The sequence below is a fragment of the Hyla sarda genome, unplaced genomic scaffold, assembly GCF_029499605.1.
Source record: "Hyla sarda isolate aHylSar1 unplaced genomic scaffold, aHylSar1.hap1 scaffold_1092, whole genome shotgun sequence".
In the NCBI taxonomy this organism is placed as follows: Eukaryota; Metazoa; Chordata; class Amphibia; order Anura; family Hylidae; genus Hyla; species Hyla sarda.
In genome coordinates this window covers 43729-67471 of record NW_026607712.1, presented here as the reverse complement: position 1 = coordinate 67471, position 23743 = coordinate 43729, and the positions used below count along the sequence as shown (strand labels likewise).

Genomic DNA, 23743 nt, shown 5'->3' with positions numbered 1-23743 from the left:
GGGCTGGCTAGCTGGCTAGCCAGCAAGCAGGTAGCAATGAAAGTAGGAATCTTTCTTTTTAACCCTGTAAGGGGGTGGTGCACTGTACCCGAAGATACTGCCATATCGGGTCAATGCATAGGGTGACGGAAGCAAGCTTCGAAATCGGCCCCCGTTCTCAAAAATCCATTTAATATATGGTCCCCAGATAGGGGACGTATCAGATATTAAACTGATAAGAACAGATACTACACTTGATCTTAGCCAAAAGGCCGAGAAGCGATAACCGTGAAAGGGGCGGGCCCAACAAGGTGCCCTTCATGGGCACTATCACTGCTTGCTGTCAGGGAGGCTGCCAGACAATTTTCCATGCACACTCTGGGCTGGGGGGCAGTCAACCACCAGTACACACAGCAGAACCTAAACCCATACCATTATTGCTAAGCAGCAAGACAGGGGCCCATTGCACTCCCACGGGGCCTTTTTAAATGCAATCCATAACCCGGATTTGCCAGGAACCCTTCTTACTCCTCCTACTTGCATGTGACACTGGGCTTAGGATCTGCATAGGAAACACACACACAAGCACACACCTACCTTTGTTGCCTGCAGATGCCTCCTTGGCTGTCCCCAAACGGTATCAAACCAACACCCACGGGAAGCTGTAAGCATAGAGGACATGCCTGCACCCCATTGGACTTACCTGTGTGGGTTAAACCCGGGTTATTTGACAACCTATGGCGGTGATGGTTCTGCTCAGGCAGAGCAGTGCTGATGCTCCTCATAAAGCTGTCGCTGCTGTGAAGGTTCTAGGTGACATCACAAATCCCTATGGTTACATACACAACAAAGCTGGGTTGTTGTTGTTTACACTCTGCAAGGCCTGTGGAAGTGAGTGACATCATAGCACTGTAGTTCTGAGGGTTCTAGATGGATGCAACAATCTCCTGTTGCTTCTATGAAGGCCATAATAGACGACATCACCAAACAGCTCCATAGTCACATACACAGCAAAGGAGAGATGTTGTTTACACCTTAGTGATGTCAGTGGTATTGAGTGACATCACAGCACAGTGCTAAGGCTCCTGGGCCTGGACACAGCAGCGGCTGCAATATCTCAACGGAGAATACGTTTATATATATGTGTGTGTGTGCGCGTATATATATATATATATATATATATATATATATATATATATATATATATATATATTTCTCCGCCGAAATCACTTTTAAACCCATTTCCACCTTTTTTTCCCTTCTCTTCCTCTTACTTTTTTTTCACGTTTTTTTACGTTTTTCTCCTTTTCGCCTCTTTTCTGGGCGTATTATTCTTCTTTTTCTTCTTTTTTTTCGTCTAATGCATACCCCATCAGTGCAGCAATGCTTATTCAATACCGCCAGCAGATGGAGACACTGGGGGATAATTTTCTAAGGATTTATACAGATTTTTCCTGTCTGAATTTGTCGCACAGAAAGTTGCAGGCCAAATATGTGTGACATTTCTGCGACTTTAGCTTCTAGAGCATTTTTACAACATTATACATAGGTGCTGAATACATAAAAAGCGACTGTTCAGCGACAGACAAGTCGCATCGGCTGAAAGTAGGCCAGAATGTCAGTCCATGTTGGAGCAGGTTTAGATACAGTCTAAAGTATAGATCTCAAAGTCTGTGCACAGAATTTAGCAAGGGCCTCGCACCTTCTGATGCATCAGGTAGGTGCACAATAGCATAGCCTAACCCTCTGTACTTTGGTCTATATTGATGCGGGACATAGACAGCCAGCTGATGACCAATCCATTAGTGCAATGGATGGCTGGAAGCATTTGTCTTTGCCTTTGCAATACCACAGAAGCAATGCATGGTCAATGTACAGCAATGACACACCTGTGTGAACAGCCAGGAGACCCCCCCCCCCCATGTTATGTTACATAGTTACATAGTTAGTACGGTCGAAAAAAGACATATGTCCATCAAGTTCAACCAGGGAATTAAGGGGTAGGGGTGTGGCGCGATATTGGGGAAGGGATGAGATTTTATATTTCTTCATAAGCATTAATCTTATTTTGTCAATTAGGAACATTCAGCACCCACCCGCTATCAAGGCAGCTGCCTATCATGTCATGCCCTACCTGCACAGGTGTGCTGGCTACTCAAATGATCCAATTAAGGAGGCCATTTAGTCAGCAGCAGCAGAAGTCCTGTGCCTGGACGCTCCAACAGCGGCCAGACACAAGCAGAAGCAGAAGCAGCAGAAGCAGCAGCAGCACCACCTTTTGTTTTTTGGCTGCAGCAGCAGCAAGGCCCACAGGGCTGGCTAGCTGGCTAGCCAGCAAGCAGGTAGCAATGAAAGTAGGAATCTTTCTTTTTAACCCTGTAAGGGGGTGGTGCACTGTACCCGAAGATACTGCCATATCGGGTCAATGCATAGGGCGACGGAAGCAAGCTTCGAAATCGGCCCCCGTTCTCAAAAATCCATTTAATATATGGTCCCCAGATAGGGGACGTATCAGATATTAAACTGATAAGAACAGATACTACACTTGATCTTAGCCAAAAGGCCGAGAAGCGATAACCGTGAAAGGGGCGGGCCCAACAAGGTGCCCTTCATGGGCACTATCACTGCTTGCTGTCAGGGAGGCTGCCAGACAATTTTCCATGCACACTCTGGGCTGGGGGGCAGTCAACCACCAGTACACACAGCAGAACCTAAACCCATACCATTATTGCTAAGCAGCAAGACAGGGGCCCATTGCACTCCCACGGGGCCTTTTTAAATGCAATCCATAACCCGGATTTGCCAGGAACCCTTCTTACTCCTCCTACTTGCATGTGACACTGGGCTTAGGATCTGCATAGGAAACACACACACAAGCACACACCTACCTTTGTTGCCTGCAGATGCCTCCTTGGCTGTCCCCAAACGGTATCAAACCAACACCCACGGGAAGCTGTAAGCATAGAGGACATGCCTGCACCCCATTGGACTTACCTGTGTGGGTTAAACCCGGGTTATTTGACAACCTATGGCGGTGATGGTTCTGCTCAGGCAGAGCAGTGCTGATGCTCCTCATAAAGCTGTCGCTGCTGTGAAGGTTCTAGGTGACATCACAAATCCCTATGGTTACATACACAACAAAGCTGGGTTGTTGTTGTTTACACTCTGCAAGGCCTGTGGAAGTGAGTGACATCATAGCACTGTAGTTCTGAGGGTTCTAGATGGATGCAACAATCTCCTGTTGCTTCTATGAAGGCCATAATAGACGACATCACCAAACAGCTCCATAGTCACATACACAGCAAAGGAGAGATGTTGTTTACACCTAGTGATGTCAGTGGTATTGAGTGACATCACAGCACAGTGCTAAGGCTCCTGGGCCTGGACACAGCAGCGGCTGCAATATCTCAACGGAGAATACGTTTATATATATGTGTGTGTGTGCGCGTATATATATATATATATATATATATATATATATATATATTCTCCGCCGAAATCACTTTTAAACCCATTTCCACCTTTTTTTCCCTTCTCTTCCTCTTACTTTTTTTTCACGTTTTTTTACGTTTTTCTCCTTTTCGCCTCTTTTCTGGGCGTATTATTATTCTTTTTCTTCTTTTTTTTCGTCTAATGCATACCCCATCAGTGCAGCAATGCTTATTCAATACCGCCAGCAGATGGAGACACTGGGGGATAATTTTCTAAGGATTTATACTGATTTTTCCTGTCTGAATTTGTCGCACAGAAAGTTGCAGGCCAAATATGTGTGACATTTCTGCGACTTTAGCTTCTAGAGCATTTTTACAACATTATACATAGGTGCTGAATACATAAAAAGCGACTGTTCAGCGACAGACAAGTCGCATCGGCTGAAAGTAGGCCAGAATGTCAGTCCATGTTGGAGCAGGTTTAGATACAGTCTAAAGTATAGATCTCAAAGTCTGTGCACAGAATTTAGCAAGGGCCTCGCACCTTCTGATGCATCAGGTAGGTGCACAATAGCATAGCCTAACCCTCTGTACTTTGGTCTATATTGATGCGGGACATAGACAGCCAGCTGATGACCAATCCATTAGTGCAATGGATGGCTGGAAGCATTTGTCTTTGCCTTTGCAATACCACAGAAGCAATGCATGGTCAATGTACAGCAATGACACACCTGTGTGAACAGCCAGGAGACCCCCCCCCCCCCCATGTTATGTTACATAGTTACATAGTTAGTACGGTCGAAAAAAGACATATGTCCATCAAGTTCAACCAGGGAATTAAGGGGTAGGGGTGTGGCGCGATATTGGGGAAGGGATGAGATTTTATATTTCTTCATAAGCATTAATCTTATTTTGTCAATTAGGAACATTCAGCACCCACCCGCTATCAAGGCAGCTGCCTATCATGTCATGCCCTACCTGCACAGGTGTGCTGGCTACTCAAATGATCCAATTAAGAAGGCCATTTAGTCAGCAGCAGCAGAAGTCCTGTGCCTGGACGCTCCAACAGCGGCCAGACACAAGCAGAAGCAGAAGCAGCAGAAGCAGCAGCAGCACCACCTTTTGTTTTTTGGCTGCAGCAGCAGCAAGGCCCACAGGGCTGGCTAGCTGGCTAGCCAGCAAGCAGGTAGCAATGAAAGTAGGAATCTTTCTTTTTAACCCTGTAAGGGGGTGGTGCACTGTACCCGAAGATACTGCCATATCGGGTCAATGCATAGGGTGACGGAAGCAAGCTTCGAAATCGGCCCCCGTTCTCAAAAATCCATTTAATATATGGTCCCCAGATAGGGGACGTATCAGATATTAAACTGATAAGAACAGATACTACACTTGATCTTAGCCAAAAGGCCGAGAAGCGATAACCGTGAAAGGGGCGGGCCCAACAAGGTGCCCTTCATGGGCACTATCACTGCTTGCTGTCAGGGAGGCTGCCAGACAATTTTCCATGCACACTCTGGGCTGGGGGGCAGTCAACCACCAGTACACACAGCAGAACCTAAACCCATACCATTATTGCTAAGCAGCAAGACAGGGGCCCATTGCACTCCCACGGGGCCTTTTTAAATGCAATCCATAACCCGGATTTGCCAGGAACCCTTCTTACTCCTCCTACTTGCATGTGACACTGGGCTTAGGATCTGCATAGGAAACACACACACAAGCACACACCTACCTTTGTTGCCTGCAGATGCCTCCTTGGCTGTCCCCAAACGGTATCAAACCAACACCCACGGGAAGCTGTAAGCATAGAGGACATGCCTGCACCCCATTGGACTTACCTGTGTGGGTTAAACCCGGGTTATTTGACAACCTATGGCGGTGATGGTTCTGCTCAGGCAGAGCAGTGCTGATGCTCCTCATAAAGCTGTCGCTGCTGTGAAGGTTCTAGGTGACATCACAAATCCCTATGGTTACATACACAACAAAGCTGGGTTGTTGTTGTTTACACTCTGCAAGGCCTGTGGAAGTGAGTGACATCATAGCACTGTAGTTCTGAGGGTTCTAGATGGATGCAACAATCTCCTGTTGCTTCTATGAAGGCCATAATAGACGACATCACCAAACAGCTCCATAGTCACATACACAGCAAAGGAGAGATGTTGTTTACACCTAGTGATGTCAGTGGTATTGAGTGACATCACAGCACAGTGCTAAGGCTCCTGGGCCTGGACACAGCAGCGGCTGCAATATCTCAACGGAGAATACGTTTATATATATGTGTGTGTGTGCGCGTATATATATATATATATATATATATATATTTCTCCGCCGAAATCACTTTTAAACCCATTTCCACCTTTTTTTCCCTTCTCTTCCTCTTACTTTTTTTTCACGTTTTTTTACGTTTTTCTCCTTTTCGCCTCTTTTCTGGGCGTATTATTCTTCTTTTTCTTCTTTTTTTTCGTCTAATGCATACCCCATCAGTGCAGCAATGCTTATTCAATACCGCCAGCAGATGGAGACACTGGGGGATAATTTTCTAAGGATTTATACTGATTTTTCCTGTCTGAATTTGTCGCACAGAAAGTTGCAGGCCAAATATGTGTGACATTTCTGCGACTTTAGCTTCTAGAGCATTTTTACAACATTATACATAGGTGCTGAATACATAAAAAGCGACTGTTCAGCGACAGACAAGTCGCATCGGCTGAAAGTAGGCCAGAATGTCAGTCCATGTTGGAGCAGGTTTAGATACAGTCTAAAGTATAGATCTCAAAGTCTGTGCACAGAATTTAGCAAGGGCCTCGCACCTTCTGATGCATCAGGTAGGTGCACAATAGCATAGCCTAACCCTCTGTACTTTGGTCTATATTGATGCGGGACATAGACAGCCAGCTGATGACCAATCCATTAGTGCAATGGATGGCTGGAAGCATTTGTCTTTGCCTTTGCAATACCACAGAAGCAATGCATGGTCAATGTACAGCAATGACACACCTGTGTGAACAGCCAGGAGACCCCCCCCCCCCCCATGTTATGTTACATAGTTAGTACGGTCGAAAAAAGACATATGTCCATCAAGTTCAACCAGGGAATTAAGGGGTAGGGGTGTGGCGCGATATTGGGGAAGGGATGAGATTTTATATTTCTTCATAAGCATTAATCTTATTTTGTCAATTAGGAACATTCAGCACCCACCCGCTATCAAGGCAGCTGCCTATCATGTCATGCCCTACCTGCACAGGTGTGCTGGCTACTCAAATGATCCAATTAAGGAGGCCATTTAGTCAGCAGCAGCAGAAGTCCTGTGCCTGGACGCTCCAACAGCGGCCAGACACAAGCAGAAGCAGAAGCAGCAGAAGCAGCAGCAGCACCACCTTTTGTTTTTTGGCTGCAGCAGCAGCAAGGCCCACAGGGCTGGCTAGCTGGCTAGCCAGCAAGCAGGTAGCAATGAAAGTAGGAATCTTTCTTTTTAACCCTGTAAGGGGGTGGTGCACTGTACCCGAAGATACTGCCATATCGGGTCAATGCATAGGGCGACGGAAGCAAGCTTCGAAATCGGCCCCCGTTCTCAAAAATCCATTTAATATATGGTCCCCAGATAGGGGACGTATCAGATATTAAACTGATAAGAACAGATACTACACTTGATCTTAGCCAAAAGGCCGAGAAGCGATAACCGTGAAAGGGGCGGGCCCAACAAGGTGCCCTTCATGGGCACTATCACTGCTTGCTGTCAGGGAGGCTGCCAGACAATTTTCCATGCACACTCTGGGCTGGGGGGCAGTCAACCACCAGTACACACAGCAGAACCTAAACCCATACCATTATTGCTAAGCAGCAAGACAGGGGCCCATTGCACTCCCACGGGGCCTTTTTAAATGCAATCCATAACCCGGATTTGCCAGGAACCCTTCTTACTCCTCCTACTTGCATGTGACACTGGGCTTAGGATCTGCATAGGAAACACACACACAAGCACACACCTACCTTTGTTGCCTGCAGATGCCTCCTTGGCTGTCCCCAAACGGTATCAAACCAACACCCACGGGAAGCTGTAAGCATAGAGGACATGCCTGCACCCCATTGGACTTACCTGTGTGGGTTAAACCCGGGTTATTTGACAACCTATGGCGGTGATGGTTCTGCTCAGGCAGAGCAGTGCTGATGCTCCTCATAAAGCTGTCGCTGCTGTGAAGGTTCTAGGTGACATCACAAATCCCTATGGTTACATACACAACAAAGCTGGGTTGTTGTTGTTTACAGTCTGCAAGGCCTGTGGAAGTGAGTGACATCATAGCACTGTAGTTCTGAGGGTTCTAGATGGATGCAACAATCTCCTGTTGCTTCTATGAAGGCCATAATAGACGACATCACCAAACAGCTCCATAGTCACATACACAGCAAAGGAGAGATGTTGTTTACACCTAGTGATGTCAGTGGTATTGAGTGACATCACAGCACAGTGCTAAGGCTCCTGGGCCTGGACACAGCAGCGGCTGCAATATCTCAACGGAGAATACGTTTATATATATGTGTGTGTGTGCGCGTATATATATATATATATATATATATATATATATTTCTCCGCCGAAATCACTTTTAAACCCATTTCCACCTTTTTTTCCCTTCTCTTCCTCTTACTTTTTTTTCACGTTTTTTTACGTTTTTCTCCTTTTCGCCTCTTTTCTGGGCGTATTATTCTTCTTTTTCTTCTTTTTTTTCGTCTAATGCATACCCCATCAGTGCAACAATGCTTATTCAATACCGCCAGCAGATGGAGACACTGGGGGATAATTTTCTAAGGATTTATACTGATTTTTCCTGTCTGAATTTGTCGCACAGAAAGTTGCAGGCCAAATATGTGTGACATTTCTGCGACTTTAGCTTCTAGAGCATTTTTACAACATTATACATAGGTGCTGAATACATAAAAAGCGACTGTTCAGCGACAGACAAGTCGCATCGGCTGAAAGTAGGCCAGAATGTCAGTCCATGTTGGAGCAGGTTTAGATACAGTCTAAAGTATAGATCTCAAAGTCTGTGCACAGAATTTAGCAAGGGCCTCGCACCTTCTGATGCATCAGGTAGGTGCACAATAGCATAGCCTAACCCTCTGTACTTTGGTCTATATTGATGCGGGACATAGACAGCCAGCTGATGACCAATCCATTAGTGCAATGGATGGCTGGAAGCATTTGTCTTTGCCTTTGCAATACCACAGAAGCAATGCATGGTCAATGTACAGCAATGACACACCTGTGTGAACAGCCAGGAGACCCCCCCCCCCCCCCCATGTTATGTTACATAGTTACATAGTTAGTACGGTCGAAAAAAGACATATGTCCATCAAGTTCAACCAGGGAATTAAGGGGTAGGGGTGTGGCGCGATATTGGGGAAGGGATGAGATTTTATATTTCTTCATAAGCATTAATCTTATTTTGTCAATTAGGAACATTCAGCACCCACCCGCTATCAAGGCAGCTGCCTATCATGTCATGCCCTACCTGCACAGGTGTGCTGGCTACTCAAATGATCCAATTAAGGAGGCCATTTAGTCAGCAGCAGCAGAAGTCCTGTGCCTGGACGCTCCAACAGCGGCCAGACACAAGCAGAAGCAGAAGCAGCAGAAGCAGCAGCAGCACCACCTTTTGTTTTTTGGCTGCAGCAGCAGCAAGGCCCACAGGGCTGGCTAGCTGGCTAGCCAGCAAGCAGGTAGCAATGAAAGTAGGAATCTTTCTTTTTAACCCTGTAAGGGGGTGGTGCACTGTACCCGAAGATACTGCCATATCGGGTCAATGCATAGGGCGACGGAAGCAAGCTTCGAAATCGGCCCCCGTTCTCAAAAATCCATTTAATATATGGTCCCCAGATAGGGGACGTATCAGATATTAAACTGATAAGAACAGATACTACACTTGATCTTAGCCAAAAGGCCGAGAAGCGATAACCGTGAAAGGGGCGGGCCCAACAAGGTGCCCTTCATGGGCACTATCACTGCTTGCTGTTAGGGAGGCTGCCAGACAATTTTCCATGCACACTCTGGGCTGGGGGGCAGTCAACCACCAGTACACACAGCAGAACCTAAACCCATACCATTATTGCTAAGCAGCAAGACAGGGGCCCATTGCACTCCCACGGGGCCTTTTTAAATGCAATCCATAACCCGGATTTGCCAGGAACCCTTCTTACTCCTCCTACTTGCATGTGACACTGGGCTTAGGATCTGCATAGGAAACACACACACAAGCACACACCTACCTTTGTTGCCTGCAGATGCCTCCTTGGCTGTCCCCAAACGGTATCAAACCAACACCCACGGGAAGCTGTAAGCATAGAGGACATGCCTGCACCCCATTGGACTTACCTGTGTGGGTTAAACCCGGGTTATTTGACAACCTATGGCGGTGATGGTTCTGCTCAGGCAGAGCAGTGCTGATGCTCCTCATAAAGCTGTCGCTGCTGTGAAGGTTCTAGGTGACATCACAAATCCCTATGGTTACATACACAACAAAGCTGGGTTGTTGTTGTTTACACTCTGCAAGGCCTGTGGAAGTGAGTGACATCATAGCACTGTAGTTCTGAGGGTTCTAGATGGATGCAACAATCTCCTGTTGCTTCTATGAAGGCCATAATAGACGACATCACCAAACAGCTCCATAGTCACATACACAGCAAAGGAGAGATGTTGTTTACACCTAGTGATGTCAGTGGTATTGAGTGACATCACAGCACAGTGCTAAGGCTCCTGGGCCTGGACACAGCAGCGGCTGCAATATCTCAACGGAGAATACGTTTATATATATATGTGTGTGTGTGCGCGTATATATATATATATATATATATATATATATATATATATTTCTCCGCCGAAATCACTTTTAAACCCATTTCCACCTTTTTTTCCCTTCTCTTCCTCTTACTTTTTTTTCACGTTTTTTTACGTTTTTCTCCTTTTCGCCTCTTTTCTGGGCGTATTATTCTTCTTTTTCTTCTTTTTTTTCGTCTAATGCATACCCCATCAGTGCAGCAATGCTTATTCAATACCGCCAGCAGATGGAGACACTGGGGGATAATTTTCTAAGGATCTATACTGATTTTTCCTGTCTGAATTTGTCGCACAGAAAGTTGCAGGCCAAATATGTGTGACATTTCTGCGACTTTAGCTTCTAGAGCATTTTTACAACATTATACAAAGGTGCTGAATACATAAAAAGCGACTGTTCAGCGACAGACAAGTCGCATCGGCTGAAAGTAGGCCAGAATGTCAGTCCATGTTGGAGCAGGTTTAGATACAGTCTAAAGTATAGATCTCAAAGTCTGTGCACAGAATTTAGCAAGGGCCTCGCACCTTCTGATGCATCAGGTAGGTGCACAATAGCATAGCCTAACCCTCTGTACTTTGGTCTATATTGATGCGGGACATAGACAGCCAGCTGATGACCAATCCATTAGTGCAATGGATGGCTGGAAGCATTTGTCTTTGCCTTTGCAATACCACAGAAGCAATGCATGGTCAATGTACAGCAATGACACACCTGTGTGAACAGCCAGGAGACCCCCCCCCCCCCCATGTTATGTTACATAGTTACATAGTTAGTACGGTCGAAAAAAGACATATGTCCATCAAGTTCAACCAGGGAATTAAGGGGTAGGGGTGTGGCGCGATATTGGGGAAGGGATGAGATTTTATATTTCTTCATAAGCATTAATCTTATTTTGTCAATTAGGAACATTCAGCACCCACCCGCTATCAAGGCAGCTGCCTATCATGTCATGCCCTACCTGCACAGGTGTGCTGGCTACTCAAATGATCCAATTAAGGAGGCCATTTAGTCAGCAGCAGCAGAAGTCCTGTGCCTGGACGCTCCAACAGCGGCCAGACACAAGCAGAAGCAGAAGCAGCAGAAGCAGCAGCAGCACCACCTTTTGTTTTTTGGCTGCAGCAGCAGCAAGGCCCACAGGGCTGGCTAGCTGGCTAGCCAGCAAGCAGGTAGCAATGAAAGTAGGAATCTTTCTTTTTAACCCTGTAAGGGGGTGGTGCACTGTACCCGAAGATACTGCCATATCGGGTCAATGCATAGGGCGACGGAAGCAAGCTTCGAAATCGGCCCCCGTTCTCAAAAATCCATTTAATATATGGTCCCCAGATAGGGGACGTATCAGATATTAAACTGATAAGAACAGATACTACACTTGATCTTAGCCAAAAGGCCGAGAAGCGATAACCGTGAAAGGGGCGGGCCCAACAAGGTGCCCTTCATGGGCACTATCACTGCTTGCTGTCAGGGAGGCTGCCAGACAATTTTCCATGCACACTCTGGGCTGGGGGGCAGTCAACCACCAGTACACACAGCAGAACCTAAACCCATACCATTATTGCTAAGCAGCAAGACAGGGGCCCATTGCACTCCCACGGGGCCTTTTTAAATGCAATCCATAACCCGGATTTGCCAGGAACCCTTCTTACTCCTCCTACTTGCATGTGACACTGGGCTTAGGATCTGCATAGGAAACACACACACAAGCACACACCTACCTTTGTTGCCTGCAGATGCCTCCTTGGCTGTCCCCAAACGGTATCAAACCAACACCCACGGGAAGCTGTAAGCATAGAGGACATGCCTGCACCCCATTGGACTTACCTGTGTCGGTTAAACCCGGGTTATTTGACAACCTATGGCGGTGATGGTTCTGCTCAGGCAGAGCAGTGCTGATGCTCCTCATAAAGCTGTCGCTGCTGTGAAGGTTCTAGGTGACATCACAAATCCCTATGGTTACATACACAACAAAGCTGGGTTGTTGTTGTTTACACTCTGCAAGGCCTGTGGAAGTGAGTGACATCATAGCACTGTAGTTCTGAGGGTTCTAGATGGATGCAACAATCTCCTGTTGCTTCTATGAAGGCCATAATAGACGACATCACCAAACAGCTCCATAGTCACATACACAGCAAAGGAGAGATGTTGTTTACACCTAGTGATGTCAGTGGTATTGAGTGACATCACAGCACAGTGCTAAGGCTCCTGGGCCTGGACACAGCAGCGGCTGCAATATCTCAACGGAGAATACGTTTATATCTATGTGTGTGTGTGCGCGTATATATATATATATATATATATATATATATATATATATATATATATATATTTCTCCGCCGAAATCACTTTTAAACCCATTTCCACCTTTTTTTCCCTTCTCTTCCTCTTACTTTTTTTTCACGTTTTTTTACGTTTTTCTCCTTTTCGCCTCTTTTCTGGGCGTATTATTCTTCTTTTTCTTCTTTTTTTTCGTCTAATGCATACCCCATCAGTGCAGCAATGCTTATTCAATACCGCCAGCAGATGGAGACACTGGGGGATAATTTTCTAAGGATTTATACTGATTTTTCCTGTCTGAATTTGTCGCACAGAAAGTTGCAGGCCAAATATGTGTGACATTTCTGCGACTTTAGCTTCTAGAGCATTTTTACAACATTATACATAGGTGCTGAATACATAAAAAGCGACTGTTCAGCGACAGACAAGTCGCATCGGCTGAAAGTAGGCCAGAATGTCAGTCCATGTTGGAGCAGGTTTAGATACAGTCTAAAGTATAGATCTCAAAGTCTGTGCACAGAATTTAGCAAGGGCCTCGCACCTTCTGATGCATCAGGTAGGTGCACAATAGCATAGCCTAACCCTCTGTACTTTGGTCTATATTGATGCGGGACATAGACAGCCAGCTGATGACCAATCCATTAGTGCAATGGATGGCTGGAAGCATTTGTCTTTGCAATACCACAGAAGCAATGCATGGTCAATGTACAGCAATGACACACCTGTGTGAACAGCCAGGAGACCCCCCCCCCCCCCATGTTATGTTACATAGTTACATAGTTAGTACGGTCGAAAAAAGACATATGTCCATCAAGTTCAACCAGGGAATTAAGGGGTAGGGGTGTGGCGCGATATTGGGGAAGGGATGAGATTTTATATTTCTTCATAAGCATTAATCTTATTTTGTCAATTAGGAACATTCAGCACCCACCCGCTATCAAGGCAGCTGCCTATCATGTCATGCCCTACCTGCACAGGTGTGCTGGCTACTCAAATGATCCAATTAAGGAGGCCATTTAGTCAGCAGCAGCAGAAGTCCTGTGCCTGGACGCTCCAACAGCGGCCAGACACAAGCAGAAGCAGAAGCAGCAGAAGCAGCAGCAGCAGCACCACCTTTTGTTTTTTGGCTGCAGCAGCAGCAAGGCCCACAGGGCTGGCTAGCTGGCTAGCCAGCAAGCAGGTAGCAATGAAAGTAGGAATCTTTCTTTTTAACCCTGTAAGGGGGTGGTGCACTGTACCCGAAGATACTGCCATATCGGGTCAATGCATAGGGCGACGGAAGCAAGCTTCGAAATCGGCCCCCGTTCTCAAAAATCCATTTAATATATGGTCCCCAGATAGGGGACGTATCAGATATTAAACTGATAAGAACAGATACTACACTTGATCTTAGCCAAAAGGCCGAGAAGCGATAACCGTGAAAGGGGCGGGCCCAACAAGGTGCCCTTCATGGGCACTATCACTGCTTGCTGTCAGGGAGGCTGCCAGACAATTTTCCATGCACACTCTGGGCTGGGGGGCAGTCAACCACCAGTACACACAGCAGAACCTAAACCCATACCATTATTGCTAAGCAGCAAGACAGGGGCCCATTGCACTCCCACGGGGCCTTTTTAAATGCAATCCATAACCCGGATTTGCCAGGAACCCTTCTTACTCCTCCTACTTGCATGTGACACTGGGCTTAGGATCTGCATAGGAAACACACACACAAGCACACACCTACCTTTGTTGCCTGCAGATGCCTCCTTGGCTGTCCCCAAACGGTATCAAACCAACACCCACGGGAAGCTGTAAGCATAGAGGACATGCCTGCACCCCATTGGACTTACCTGTGTGGGTTAAACCCGGGTTATTTGACAACCTATGGCGGTGATGGTTCTGCTCAGGCAGAGCAGTGCTGATGCTCCTCATAAAGCTGTCGCTGCTGTGAAGGTTCTAGGTGACATCACAAATCCCTATGGTTACATACACAACAAAGCTGGGTTGTTGTTGTTTACACTCTGCAAGGCCTGTGGAAGTGAGTGACATCATAGCACTGTAGTTCTGAGGGTTCTAGATGGATGCAACAATCTCCTGTTGCTTCTATGAAGGCCATAATAGACGACATCACCAAACAGCTCCATAGTCACATACACAGCAAAGGAGAGATGTTGTTTACACCTAGTGATGTCAGTGGTATTGAGTGACATCACAGCACAGTGCTAAGGCTCCTGGGCCTGGACACAGCAGCGGCTGCAATATCTCAACGGAGAATACGTTTATATATATGTGTGTGTGTGCGCGTATATATATATATATATATATATATATATATATATATATATTTCTCCGCCGAAATCACTTTTAAACCCATTTCCACCTTTTTTTCCCTTCTCTTCCTCTTACTTTTTTTTCACGTTTTTTTACGTTTTTCTCCTTTTCGCCTCTTTTCTGGGCGTATTATTCTTCTTTTTCTTCTTTTTTTTCGTCTAATGCATACCCCATCAGTGCAGCAATGCTTATTCAATACCGCCAGCAGATGGAGACACTGGGGGATAATTTTCTAAGGATTTATACTGATTTTTCCTGTCTGAATTTGTCGCACAGAAAGTTGCAGGCCAAATATGTGTGACATTTCTGCGACTTTAGCTTCTAGAGCATTTTTACAACATTATACATAGGTGCTGAATACATAAAAAGCGACTGTTCAGCGACAGACAAGTCGCATCGGCTGAAAGTAGGCCAGAATGTCAGTCCATGTTGGAGCAGGTTTAGATACAGTCTAAAGTATAGATCTCAAAGTCTGTGCACAGAATTTAGCAAGGGCCTCGCACCTTCTGATGCATCAGGTAGGTGCACAATAGCATAGCCTAACCCTCTGTACTTTGGTCTATATTGATGCGGGACATAGACAGCCAGCTGATGACCAATCCATTAGTGCAATGGATGGCTGGAAGCATTTGTCTTTGCCTTTGCAATACCACAGAAGCAATGCATGGTCAATGTACAGCAATGACACACCTGTGTGAACAGCCAGGAGACCCCCCCCCCCCCCATGTTATGTTACATAGTTACATAGTTAGTACGGTCGAAAAAAGACATATGTCCATCAAGTTCAACCAGGGAATTAAGGGGTAGGGGTGTGGCGCGATATTGGGGAAGGGATGAGATTTTATATTTCTTCATAAGCATTAATCTTATTTTGTCAATTAGGAACATTCAGCACCCACCCGCTATCAAGGCAGCTGCCTATCATGTCATGCCCTACCTGCACAGGTGTGCTGGCTACTCAAATGATCCAATTAAGGAGGCCATTTAGTCAGCAGCAGCAGAAGTCCTGTGCCTGGACGCTCCAACAGCGGCCAGACACAAGCAGAAGCAGAAGCAGCAGAAGCAGCAGCAGCAGCACCACCTTTTGTTTTTTGGCTGCAGCAGCAGCAAGGCCCACAGGGCTGGCTAGCTGGCTAGCCAGCAAGCAGGTAGCAATGAAAGTAGGAATCTTTCTTTTTAACCCTGTAAGGGGGTGGTGCACTGTACCCGAAGATACTGCCATATCGGGTCAATGCATAGGGCGACGGAAGCAAGCTTCGAAATCGGCCCCCGTTCTCAAAAATCCATTTAATATATGGTCCCCAGATAGGGGACGTATCAGATATTAAACTGATAAGAACAGATACTACACTTGATCTTAGCCAAAAGGCCGAGAAGCGATAACCGTGAAAGGGGCGGGCCCAACAAGGTGCCCTTCATGGGCACTATCACTGCTTGCTGTCAGGGAGGCTGCCAGACAATTTTCCATGCACACTCTGGGCTGGGGGGCAGTCAACCACCAGTACACACAGCAGAACCTAAACCCATACCATTATTGCTAAGCAGCAAGACAGGGGCCCATTGCACTCCCACGGGGCCTTTTTAAATGCAATCCATAACCCGGATTTGCCAGGAACCCTTCTTACTCCTCCTACTTGCATGTGACACTGGGCTTAGGATCTGCATAGGAAACACACACACAAGCACACACCTACCTTTGTTGCCTGCAGATGCCTCCTTGGCTGTCCCCAAACGGTATCAAACCAACACCCACGGGAAGCTGTAAGCATAGAGGACATGCCTGCACCCCATTGGACTTACCTGTGTGGGTTAAACCCGGGTTATTTGACAACCTATGGCGGTGATGGTTCTGCTCAGGCAGAGCAGTGCTGATGCTCCTCATAAAGCTGTCGCTGCTGTGAAGGTTCTAGGTGACATCACAAATCCCTATGGTTACATACACAACAAAGCTGGGTTGTTGTTGTTTACACTCTGCAAGGCCTGTGGAAGTGAGTGACATCATAGCACTGTAGTTCTGAGGGTTCTAGATGGATGCAACAATCTCCTGTTGCTTCTATGAAGGCCATAATAGACGACATCACCAACCAGCTCCATAGTCACATACACAGCAAAGGAGAGATGTTGTTTACACCTAGTGATGTCAGTGGTATTGAGTGACATCACAGCACAGTGCTAAGGCTCCTGGGCCTGGACACAGCAGCGGCTGCAATATCTCAACGGAGAATACGTTTATATATATGTGTGTGTGTGCGCGTATATATATATATATATATATATATATATATATATATATATATATTTCTCCGCCGAAATCACTTTTAAACCCATTTCCACCTTTTTTTCCCTTCTCTTCCTCTTACTTTTTTTTCACATTTTTTTACGTTTTTCTCCTTTTCGCCTCTTTTCTGGGCGTATTATTCTTCTTTTTCTTCTTTTTTTTCGTCTAATGCATACCCCATCAGTGCAGCAATGCTTATTCAATACCGCCAGCAGATGGAGACACTGGGGGATAATTTTCTAAGGATTTATACTGATTTTTCCTGTCTGAATTTGTCGCACAGAAAGTTGCAGGCCAAATATGTGTGACATTTCTGCGACTTTAGCTTCTAGAGCATTTTTACAACATTATACATAGGTGCTGAATACATAAAAAGCGACTGTTCAGCGACAGACAAGTCGCATCGGCTGAAAGTAGGCCAGAATGTCAGTCCATGTTGGAGCAGGTTTAGATACAGTCTAAAGTATAGATCTCAAAGTCTGTGCACAGAATTTAGCAAGGGCCTCGCACCTTCTGATGCATCAGGTAGGTGCACAATAGCATAGCCTAACCCTCTGTACTTTGGTCTATATTGATGCGGGACATAGACAGCCAGCTGATGACCAATCCATTAGTGCAATGGATGGCTGGAAGCATTTGTCTTTGCCTTTGCAATACCACAGAAGCAATGCATGGTCAATGTACAGCAATGACACACCTGTGTGAACAGCCAGGAGACCCCCCCCCCCCCCCATGTTATGTTACATAGTTACATAGTTAGTACGGTCGAAAAAAGACATATGTCCATCAAGTTCAACCAGGGAATTAAGGGGTAGGGGTGTGGCGCGATATTGGGGAAGGGATGAGATTTTATATTTCTTCATAAGCATTAATCTTATTTTGTCAATTAGGAACATTCAGCACCCACCCGCTATCAAGGCAGCTGCCTATCATGTCATGCCCTACCTGCACAGGTGTGCTGGCTACTCAAATGATCCAATTAAGGAGGCCATTTAGTCAGCAGCAGCAGAAGTCCTGTGCCTGGACGCTCCAACAGCGGCCAGACACAAGCAGAAGCAGAAGCAGCAGAAGCAGCAGCAGCAGCACCACCTTTTGTTTTTTGGCTGCAGCAGCAGCAAGGCCCACAGGGCTGGCTAGCTGGCTAGCCAGCAAGCAGGTAGCAATGAAAGTAGGAATCTTTCTTTTTAACCCTGTAAGGGGGTGGTGCACTGTACCCGAAGATACTGCCATATCGGGTCAATGCATAGGGCGACGGAAGCAAGCTTCGAAATCGGCCCCCGTTCTCAAAAATCCATTTAATATATGGTCCCCAGATAGGGGACGTATCAGATATTAAACTGATAAGAACAGATACTACACTTGATCTTAGCCAAAAGGCCGAGAAGCGATAACCGTGAAAGGGGCGGGCCCAACAAGGTGCCCTTCATGGGCACTATCACTGCTTGCTGTCAGGGAGGCTGCCAGACAATTTTCCATGCACACTCTGGGCTGGGGGGCAGTCAACCACCAGTACACACAGCAGAACCTAAACCCATACCATTATTGCTAAGCAGCAAGACAGGGGCCCATTGCACTCCCACGGGGCCTTTTTAAATGCAATCCATAACCCGGATTTGCCAGGAACCCTTCTTACTCCTCCTACTTGCATGTGACACTGGGCTTAGGATCTGCATAGGAAACACACACACAAGCACACACCTACCTTTGTTGCCTGCAGATGCCTCCTTGGCTGTCCCCAAACGGTATCAAACCAACACCCACGGGAAGCTGTAAGCATAGAGGACATGCCTGCACCCCATTGGACTTACCTGTGTGGGTTAAACCCGGGTTATTTGACAACCTATGGCGGTGATGGTTCTGCTCAGGCAGAGCAGTGCTGATGCTCCTCATAAAGCTGTCGCTGCTGTGAAGGTTCTAGGTGACATCACAAATCCCTATGGTTACATACACAACAAAGCTGGGTTGTTGTTGTTTACACTCTGCAAGGCCTGTGGAAGTGAGTGACATCATAGCACTGTAGTTCTGAGGGTTCTAGATGGATGCAACAATCTCCTGTTGCTTCTATGAAGGCCATAATAGACGACATCACCAAACAGCTCCATAGTCACATACACAGCAAAGGAGAGATGTTGTTTACACCTAGTGATGTCAGTGGTATTGAGTGACATCACAGCACAGTGCTAAGGCTCCTGGGCCTGGACACAGCAGCGGCTGCAATATCTCAACGGAGAATACGTTTATATATATATGTGTGTGTGTGCGCGTATATATATATATATATATATATATATATATATATATATATATTTCTCCGCCGAAATCACTTTTAAACCCATTTCCACCTTTTTTTCCCTTCTCTTCCTCTTACTTTTTTTTCACGTTTTTTTACGTTTTTCTCCTTTTCGCCTCTTTTCTGGGCGTATTATTCTTCTTTTTCTTCTTTTTTTTCGTCTAATGCATACCCCATCAGTGCAGCAATGCTTATTCAATACCGCCAGCAGATGGAGACACTGGGGGATAATTTTCTAAGGATTTATACTGATTTTTCCTGTCTGAATTTGTCGCACAGAAAGTTGCAGGCCAAATATGTGTGACATTTCTGCGACTTTAGCTTCTAGAGCATTTTTACAACATTATACAAAGGTGCTGAATACATAAAAAGCGACTGTTCAGCGACAGACAAGTCGCATCGGCTGAAAGTAGGCCAGAATGTCAGTCCATGTTGGAGCAGGTTTAGATACAGTCTAAAGTATAGATCTCAAAGTCTGTGCACAGAATTTAGCAAGGGCCTCGCACCTTCTGATGCATCAGGTAGGTGCACAATAGCATAGCCTAACCCTCTGTACTTTGGTCTATATTGATGCGGGACATAGACAGCCAGCTGATGACCAATCCATTAGTGCAATGGATGGCTGGAAGCATTTGTCTTTGCCTTTGCAATACCACAGAAGCAATGCATGGTCAATGTACAGCAATGACACACCTGTGTGAACAGCCAGGAGACCCCCCCCCCCCCCCATGTTATGTTACATAGTTACATAGTTAGTACGGTCGAAAAAAGACATATGTCCATCAAGTTCAACCAGGGAATTAAGGGGTAGGGGTGTGGCGCGATATTGGGGAAGGGATGAGATTTTATATTTCTTCATAAGCATTAATCTTATTTTGTCAATTAGGAACATTCAGCACCCACCCGCTATCAAGGCAGCTGCCTATCATGTCATGCCCTACCTGCACAGGTGTGCTGGCTACTCAAATGATCCAATTAAGGAGGCCATTTAGTCAGCAGCAGCAGAAGTCCTGTGCCTGGACGCTCCAACAGCGGCCAGACACAAGCAGAAGCAGAAGCAGCAGAAGCAGCAGCAGCACCACCTTTTGTTTTTTGGCTGCAGCAGCAGCAAGGCCCACAGGGCTGGCTAGCTGGCTAGCCAGCAAGCAGGTAGCAATGAAAGTAGGAATCTTTCTTTTTAACCCTGTAAGGGGGTGGTGCACTGTACCCGAAGATACTGCCATATCGGGTCAATGCATAGGGCGACGGAAGCAAGCTTCGAAATCGGCCCCCGTTCTCAAAAATCCATTTAATATATGGTCCCCAGATAGGGGACGTATCAGATATTAAACTGATAAGAACAGATACTACACTTGATCTTAGCCAAAAGGCCGAGAAGCGATAACCGTGAAAGGGGCGGGCCCAACAAGGTGCCCTTCATGGGCACTATCACTGCTTGCTGTCAGGGAGGCTGCCAGACAATTTTCCATGCACACTCTGGGCTGGGGGGCAGTCAACCACCAGTACACACAGCAGAACCTAAACCCATACCATTATTGCTAAGCAGCAAGACAGGGGCCCATTGCACTCCCACGGGGCCTTTTTAAATGCAATCCATAACCCGGATTTGCCAGGAACCCTTCTTACTCCTCCTACTTGCATGTGACACTGGGCTTAGGATCTGCATAGGAAACACACACACAAGCACACACCTACCTTTGTTGCCTGCAGATGCCTCCTTGGCTGTCCCCAAACGGTATCAAACCAACACCCACGGGAAGCTGTAAGCATAGAGGACATGCCTGCACCCCATTGGACTTACCTGTGTCGGTTAAACCCGGGTTATTTGACAACCTATGGCGGTGATGGTTCTGCTCAGGCAGAGCAGTGCTGATGCTCCTCATAAAGCTGTCGCTGCTGTGAAGGTTCTAGGTGACATCACAAATCCCTATGGTTACATACACAACAAAGCTGGGTTGTTGTTGTTTACACTCTGCAAGGCCTGTGGAAGTGAGTGACATCATAGCACTGTAGTTCTGAGGGTTCTAGATGGATGCAACAATCTCCTGTTGCTTCTATGAAGGCCATAATAGACGACATCACCAAACAGCTCCATAGTCACATACACAGCAAAGGAGAGATGTTGTTTACACCTAGTGATGTCAGTGGTATTGAGTGACATCACAGCACAGTGCTAAGGCTCCTGGGCCTGGACACAGCAGCGGCTGCAATATCTCAACGGAGAATACGTTTATATCTATGTGTGTGTGTGCGCGTATATATATATATATATATATATATATATATATATATATATATATATATTTCTCCGCCGAAATCACTTTTAAACCCATTTCCACCTTTTTTTCCCTTCTCTTCCTCTTACTTTTTTTTCACGTTTTTTTACGTTTTTCTCCTTTTCGCCTCTTTTCTGGGCGTATTATTCTTCTTTTTCTTCTTTTTTTTCGTCTAATGCATACCCCATCAGTGCAGCAATGCTTATTCAATACCGCCAGCAGATGGAGACACTGGGGGATAATTTTCTAAGGATTTATACTGATTTTTCCTGTCTGAATTTGTCGCACAGAAAGTTGCAGGCCAAATATGTGTGACATTTCTGCGACTTTAGCTTCTAGAGCATTTTTACAACATTATACATAGGTGCTGAATACATAAAAAGCGACTGTTCAGCGACAGACAAGTCGCATCGGCTGAAAGTAGGCCAGAATGTCAGTCCATGTTGGAGCAGGTTTAGATACAGTCTAAAGTATAGATCTCAAAGTCTGTGCACAGAATTTAGCAAGGGCCTCGCACCTTCTGATGCATCAGGTAGGTGCACAATAGCATAGCCTAACCCTCTGTACTTTGGTCTATATTGATGCGGGACATAGACAGCCAGCTGATGACCAATCCATTAGTGCAATGGATGGCTGGAAGCATTTGTCTTTGCAATACCACAGAAGCAATGCATGGTCAATGTACAGCAATGACACACCTGTGTGAACAGCCAGGAGACCCCCCCCCCCCCATGTTATGTTACATAGTTACATAGTTAGTACGGTCGAAAAAAGACATATGTCCATCAAGTTCAACCAGGGAATTAAGGGGTAGGGGTGTGGCGCGATATTGGGGAAGGGATGAGATTTTATATTTCTTCATAAGCATTAATCTTATTTTGTCAATTAGGAACATTCAGCACCCACCCGCTATCAAGGCAGCTGCCTATCATGTCATGCCCTACCTGCACAGGTGTGCTGGCTACTCAAATGATCCAATTAAGGAGGCCATTTAGTCAGCAGCAGCAGAAGTCCTGTGCCTGGACGCTCCAACAGCGGCCAGACACAAGCAGAAGCAGAAGCAGCAGAAGCAGCAGCAGCAGCACCACCTTTTGTTTTTTGGCTGCAGCAGCAGCAAGGCCCACAGGGCTGGCTAGCTGGCTAGCCAGCAAGCAGGTAGCAATGAAAGTAGGAATCTTTCTTTTTAACCCTGTAAGGGGGTGGTGCACTGTACCCGAAGATACTGCCATATCGGGTCAATGCATAGGGCGACGGAAGCAAGCTTCGAAATCGGCCCCCGTTCTCAAAAATCCATTTAATATATGGTCCCCAGATAGGGGACGTATCAGATATTAAACTGATAAGAACAGATACTACACTTGATCTTAGCCAAAAGGCCGAGAAGCGATAACCGTGAAAGGGGCGGGCCCAACAAGGTGCCCTTCATGGGCACTATCACTGCTTGCTGTCAGGGAGGCTGCCAGACAATTTTCCATGCACACTCTGGGCTGGGGGGCAGTCAACCACCAGTACACACAGCAGAACCTAAACCCATACCATTATTGCTAAGCAGCAAGACAGGGGCCCATTGCACTCCCACGGGGCCTTTTTAAATGCAATCCATAACCCGGATTTGCCAGGAACCCTTCTTACTCCTCCTACTTGCATGTGACACTGGGCTTAGGATCTGCATAGGAAACACACACACAAGCACACACCTACCTTTGTTGCCTGCAGATGCCTCCTTGGCTGTCCCCAAACGGTATCAAACCAACACCCACGGGAAGCTGTAAGCATAGAGGACATGCCTGCACCCCATTGGACTTACCTGTGTGGGTTAAACCCGGGTTATTTGACAACCTATGGCGGTGATGGTTCTGCTCAGGCAGAGCAGTGCTGATGCTCCTCATAAAGCTGTCGCTGCTGTGAAGGTTCTAGGTGACATCACAAATCCCTATGGTTACATACACAACAAAGCTGGGTTGTTGTTGTTTACACTCTGCAAGGCCTGTGGAAGTGAGTGACATCATAGCACTGTAGTTCTGAGGGTTCTAGATGGATGCAACAATCTCCTGTTGCTTCTATGAAGGCCATAATA

The 23743-nt window shown here is 46.2% G+C and overlaps 11 non-coding genes across 11 annotated transcripts; all 11 read right to left on the bottom strand.

Annotated features, from left to right (window-relative positions):
• Positions 1 to 72: 72 nt before the first annotated feature.
• LOC130300703 (U2 spliceosomal RNA) lies at positions 73 to 263 on the bottom strand. The gene has a single exon (XR_008851539.1). It is a non-coding gene; the product is annotated as a U2 spliceosomal RNA (small nuclear RNA).
• A 2100-nt stretch (positions 264 to 2363) lies between these two features.
• LOC130300676 (U2 spliceosomal RNA) lies at positions 2364 to 2554 on the bottom strand. The gene has a single exon (XR_008851513.1). It is a non-coding gene; the product is annotated as a U2 spliceosomal RNA (small nuclear RNA).
• A 2084-nt stretch (positions 2555 to 4638) lies between these two features.
• Positions 4639 to 4829, bottom strand: LOC130300701 (U2 spliceosomal RNA). The gene has a single exon (XR_008851538.1). It is a non-coding gene; the product is annotated as a U2 spliceosomal RNA (small nuclear RNA).
• A 2067-nt stretch (positions 4830 to 6896) lies between these two features.
• On the bottom strand, positions 6897 to 7087 carry LOC130300673 (U2 spliceosomal RNA). Its single transcript, XR_008851511.1, has one exon. It is a non-coding gene; the product is annotated as a U2 spliceosomal RNA (small nuclear RNA).
• A 2081-nt stretch (positions 7088 to 9168) lies between these two features.
• On the bottom strand, positions 9169 to 9359 carry LOC130300672 (U2 spliceosomal RNA). The gene has a single exon (XR_008851510.1). It is a non-coding gene; the product is annotated as a U2 spliceosomal RNA (small nuclear RNA).
• Positions 9360 to 11446: 2087 nt separating this feature from the next.
• On the bottom strand, positions 11447 to 11637 carry LOC130300671 (U2 spliceosomal RNA). The gene has a single exon (XR_008851509.1). It is a non-coding gene; the product is annotated as a U2 spliceosomal RNA (small nuclear RNA).
• A 2094-nt stretch (positions 11638 to 13731) lies between these two features.
• LOC130300670 (U2 spliceosomal RNA) lies at positions 13732 to 13922 on the bottom strand. Its single transcript, XR_008851508.1, has one exon. It is a non-coding gene; the product is annotated as a U2 spliceosomal RNA (small nuclear RNA).
• Positions 13923 to 16012: 2090 nt separating this feature from the next.
• LOC130300669 (U2 spliceosomal RNA) lies at positions 16013 to 16203 on the bottom strand. Its single transcript, XR_008851507.1, has one exon. It is a non-coding gene; the product is annotated as a U2 spliceosomal RNA (small nuclear RNA).
• Positions 16204 to 18298: 2095 nt separating this feature from the next.
• On the bottom strand, positions 18299 to 18489 carry LOC130300668 (U2 spliceosomal RNA). The gene has a single exon (XR_008851506.1). It is a non-coding gene; the product is annotated as a U2 spliceosomal RNA (small nuclear RNA).
• A 2092-nt stretch (positions 18490 to 20581) lies between these two features.
• LOC130300667 (U2 spliceosomal RNA) lies at positions 20582 to 20772 on the bottom strand. Its single transcript, XR_008851505.1, has one exon. It is a non-coding gene; the product is annotated as a U2 spliceosomal RNA (small nuclear RNA).
• Positions 20773 to 22863: 2091 nt separating this feature from the next.
• Positions 22864 to 23054, bottom strand: LOC130300666 (U2 spliceosomal RNA). The gene has a single exon (XR_008851504.1). It is a non-coding gene; the product is annotated as a U2 spliceosomal RNA (small nuclear RNA).
• Between the last annotated feature and the right edge of the window lie 689 nt (positions 23055 to 23743).